We start from the raw sequence: 6000 nt of genomic DNA, 5'->3' as shown, positions 1-6000 counted from the left end.
AATCATTTCAATCTCGATTTAATCATTTCAATCTCGATTTAATCAGTTCAATCTCTATTTAATCATTTCAATCTCGATTTAATCATTTCAATCTCGATTTAATCATTTCAATCTCGATTTAATCATTTCAATCTCGATTTAATCATTTCAATCTCGATTTAATCATTTCAATCTCGATTTTACCATTTTAATCTCAAATTAATCATTTTAATCTCGAATTAATCATTTCAATCTCGATTTAATCATTTCCACCTCAGTTAAAATAACATTTCAATCTCAATTTAATCATTTTAATCTCGATTTTACCATTTTAATCTCAAATTAATCATTTCAATCTCGAATTAATCATTTCAATCTCGATTTAATCATTTCAATATCGATTTAATCATTTCAACCTCGGTTAAAATAACATTTCAATCTCAATTTTATCATTTCAATCTCGATTTAATCATTTCAATCTCGATTTAATCATTTCAATCTCGATTTAATCAGTTCAATCTCTATTTAATCATTTCAATCTCGATTTAATCATTTCAATCTCGATTTAATCATTTCAATCTCGATTTAATCATTTCAATCTCGATTTAATCATTTCAATCTCGATTTAATAATTTCAATCTCGATTTAATCATTTCAATCTCGATTTAATCATTTCAATCTCGATTTAATCATTTCAATCTCGATTTAATCATTTCAATCTCAATTAAATTAACATTTCAATCTTGATTTAATAATTTCCATCTCCATTTAATCATTTCAATCTCAATTTAATCATTTCAACCTCGATTAAATCACTCGTTTTAATCTTGATTTAATGATTTCAATCTCGATTTAATCATTTCAATCTCGATTAAATTAACATTTCAATCTCGATTAAATTATCATTTCAATCTCGATTAAATTAACATTTCAATCTCGATTAAATTAACATTTCAATCTCAATTTAATCACTTCAATCTCGATTTAATCATTTCAATCTCGATTTAACCATTTTAATCTCGAATTAATCATTTCAATCTCGAATTAATCATTTCAATCTCGATTTAATCATTTCAATATCGATTTAATCATTTCAATCTCGGTTAAAATAACATTTCAATCTCAATTTAATCATTTCAATCTCGGTTAAAATAACATTTCAATCTCAATTTAATCATTTCAATCTCGATTTAATCACTAATTTCAAATTCGATTTAATCATTTCAATCTCAATTTTATCATTTCAATCTCAATTTAATCATTTCAATCTCAATTTAATCATTTCAATCTCAATTTAATCATTTCAATCTCAATTTAATCATTTAAATCTCGATTTAGTCCCTCATTTCAATATTGATTTTATCATTTCTATCTCGATTTAATAATGTCAATCTCGATTTAACCATTTTAATCTTGATTTAATCATTTCAATCTCAATTTAATCATTTCAATTTCAATTTAATCATTTCAATCTCAATTTAATCATTTCAATCTCAATTTAATAATTTAAATATCGATTTAGTCACTCATTTCAATATTGATTTTATCATTTCTATCTCGATTTAATCATTTCAATCTCTTTTTAATCATTTCAATCTCGATTTAAACATTTCAATCTCGATGTAATTAACATTTCAATCTCGATTTAATCATTTCAATCTCCATTTAATCATTTCAATCTCAATTTAATCATTTCAATCTCAATTTAATCATTTCAATCTCGATTAAATCTTTCATTTCAAACTCAATTTAATCATTTCAATCTCGATTTAATCATTTCAATCTTGATTTTATCATTTCAATCTCGATTTAATCATTTCAATCTCGATTTAATCATTTCAATCTCGATTTAATCATTTCAATCTCGATTTAATCATTTCAATCTCGATTTAATCATTTCAATCTCGATTTAATCGTTTCAATCTGGATTTCATCATTTCAATCTCGATTTAATCATTTCAATCTTGATTTAATCATTTCAATCTCGATTCAATCATTTCAATATCGATTTAATCATTTCAACCTCGGTTAAAATAACATTTCAATCTCAATTTAATTACTTCAATCTCGATTAAATCACTCATTTCAATCTCGATTTAATCATTTCAATCTCAATTTAAACATTTCAATCTCGATTTAACCATTTCAATCACGATTTTATTATTTCAAGCTCGATTTAATCATTTCAAGCTCGATTTAATCATTTCAATCTCGATTTAATCATTTCAATCTCGATTTAATCATTTCAATCTCGATTTCATCATTTCAATCTCAATTTAATCATTTCAATCTCGATTTAATCATTTTAATCTCAATTTAATCATTTTAATCTCAATTTAATCATTTCAATCTTGATTTAATCATTTCAATCTCGATTAAATCATTTCAATCTCGATTTAATCATTTCCACCTCGGTTAAAATAACATTTCAATCTCAATTTAATCATTTCAATCTCGATTTAATCACTAATTTCAAATTCGATTTAATCATTTCAATCTCAATTTTATCATTTCAATCTCAATTTAATCATTTCAATCTCAATTTAATCATTTCAATCTCAATTTAATCATTTAAATCTCGATTTAGTCCCTCATTTCAATATTGATTTTATCATTTCTATCTCGATTTAATAATGTCAATCTCGATTTAACCATTTTAATCTTGATTTAATCATTTCAATCTCAATTTAATCATTTCAATTTCAATTTAATCATTTCAATCTCAATTTAATCATTTCAATCTCAATTTAATAATTTAAATATCGATTTAGTCACTCATTTCAATATTGATTTTATCATTTCTATCTCGATTTAATCATTTCAATCTCTTTTTAATCATTTCAATCTCGATTTAAACATTTCAATCTCGATGTAATTAACATTTCAATCTCGATTTAATCATTTCAATCTCCATTTAATCATTTCAATCTCAATTTAATCATTTCAATCTCAATTTAATCATTTCAATCTCGATTAAATCTTTCATTTCAAACTCAATTTAATCATTTCAATCTCGATTTAATCATTTCAATCTTGATTTTATCATTTCAATCTCGATTTAATCATTTCAATCTCGATTTAATCATTTCAATCTCGATTTAATCATTTCAATCTCGATTTAATCATTTCAATCTCGATTTAATCATTTCAATCTCGATTTAATCGTTTCAATCTGGATTTCATCATTTCAATCTCGATTTAATCATTTCAATCTTGATTTAATCATTTCAATCTCGATTCAATCATTTCAATATCGATTTAATCATTTCAACCTCGGTTAAAATAACATTTCAATCTCAATTTAATTACTTCAATCTCGATTAAATCACTCATTTCAATCTCGATTTAATCATTTCAATCTCAATTTAAACATTTCAATCTCGATTTAACCATTTCAATCACGATTTTATTATTTCAAGCTCGATTTAATCATTTCAAGCTCGATTTAATCATTTCAATCTCGATTTAATCATTTCAATCTCGATTTAATCATTTCAATCTCGATTTCATCATTTCAATCTCAATTTAATCATTTCAATCTCGATTTAATCATTTTAATCTCAATTTAATCATTTTAATCTCAATTTAATCATTTCAATCTTGATTTAATCATTTCAATCTCGATTAAATCATTTCAATCTCGATTTAATCATTTCCACCTCGGTTAAAATAACATTTCAATCTCAATTTAATCATTTTAATCTCGATTTTACCATTTTAATCTCAAATTAATCATTTCAATCTCGAATTAATCATTTCAATCTCGATTTAATCATTTCAATATCGATTTAATCATTTCAACCTCGTTTAAAATAACATTTCAATCTCAATTTTATCATTTCAATCTCGATTTAATCATTTCAATCTCGATTTAATCATTTCAATCTCGATTTAATCAGTTCAATCTCTATTTAATCATTTCAATCTCGATTTAATCATTTCAATCTCGATTTAATCATTTCAATCTCGATTTAATCATTTCAATCTCGATTTAATCATTTCAATCTCGATTTAATCATTTCAATCTCGATTTAATCATTTCAATCTCGATTTAATCATTTCAATCTCAATTAAATTAACATTTCAATCTTGATTTAATCATTTCCATCAACATTTAATCATTTCAATCTCGATTTAATCATTTCAATCTCGATTTAATCATTTCAATCTCGATTTAATCATTTCAATCTCGATTTAATCATTTCAATCTCGATTTAATCATTTCAATCTCGATTTAATCATTTCAATCTCGATTTAATCATTTCAATCTCAATTAAATTAACATTTCAATCTCGATTTAATCATTTCAATCTCGATTTAATCATTTCAATCTCGATTTAATCATTTCAATCTCGATTTAATCATTTCAATCTCGATTTAATCATTTCAATCTCAATTTAATCATTTCAACCTCGATTAAATCACTCGTTTTAATCTTGATTTAATGATTTCAATCTCGATTTAATCATTTCAATCTCGATTAAATTAACATTTCAATCTCGATTAAATTATCATTTCAATCTCGATTAAATTAACATTTCAATCTCGATTAAATTAACATTTCAATCTCAATTTAATCACTTCAATCTCGATTTAATCATTTCAATCTCGATTTAACCATTTTAATCTCGAATTAATCATTTCAATCTCGAATTAATCATTTCAATCTCGATTTAATCATTTCAATATCGATTTAATCATTTCAATCTCGGTTAAAATAACATTTCAATCTCAATTTAATCATTTCAATCTCGGTTAAAATAACATTTCAATCTCAATTTAATCATTTCAATCTCGATTTAATCATTAATTTCAAATTCGATTTAATCATTTCAATGGCAATTTTATCATTTCAATCTCAATTTAATCATTTCAATCTCAATTTAATCATTTCAATCTCAATTTAATCATTTCAATCTCAATTTAATCATTTAAATCTCGATTTAGTCACTCATTTCAATATTGATTTTATCATTTCTATCTCGATTTAATAATGTCAATCTCGATTTAACCATTTTAATCTTGATTTAATCATTTCAATCTCAATTTAATCATTTCAATTTCAATTTAATCATTTCAATCTCAATTTAATCATTTCAATCTCAATTTAATAATTTAAATATCGATTAAGTCACTCATTTCAATATTGATTTTATCATTTCTATCTCGATTTAATCATTTCAATCTCTTTTTAATCATTTCAATCTCGATTTAAACATTTCAATCTCGATGTAATTAACATTTCAATCTCGATTTAATCATTTCAATCTCCATTTAATCATTTCAATCTCAATTTAATCATTTCAATCTCGATTAAATCTTTCATTTCAAACTCAATTTAATCATTTCAATCTCGATTAAATCACTCATTTCAATCTCGATTTAATCATTTCAATCTCAATTTAAACATTTCAATCTCGATTTAACCATTTCAATCACGATTTTATCATTTCAAGCTCGATTTAATCATTTCAAGCTCGATTTAATCATTTCAATCTCGATTTAATCATTTCAATCTCGATTTCATCATTTCAATCTCAATTTAATCATTTCAATCTCGATTTAATCATTTTAATCTCAATTTAATCATTTTAATCTCAATTTAATCATTTCAATCTCGATTTAATCATTTCAATCTCGATTTAATCATTTCAATCTCGATTTAATCATTTCAATCTCGATTAAATCTTTCATTTCAAACTCAATTTAATCATTTCAATCTCGATTTAATCATTTCAATCTCGATTAAATCATTTCAATCTTGATTTAATCATTTCAATCTCGATTTAATCATTTCAATCTCGATTTAATCATTTCAATCTCAATTAAATTAACTTATTAATCTCGATTAAATTAACATTTCAAGCTCAATTTAATCATTTCAATCTCAATTTAATCATTTCAAAATCAATTTAATCATTTCAATCTCGATTAAATCACTCATTTCAAGATCGATTTAATCATTTCAATCTCGATTTAATCATTTCAATCTCGATTTAATCATTTCAATCTCGATTTAAT

The sequence above is a fragment of the Leiobunum rupestre genome, chromosome 11, assembly GCF_980474605.1.
Source record: "Leiobunum rupestre chromosome 11, qqLeiRupe1.1.hap1, whole genome shotgun sequence".
Lineage (NCBI taxonomy): Eukaryota > Metazoa > Arthropoda > Arachnida > Opiliones > Sclerosomatidae > Leiobunum > Leiobunum rupestre.
Note: the sequence above shows the minus strand (reverse complement) of the source record.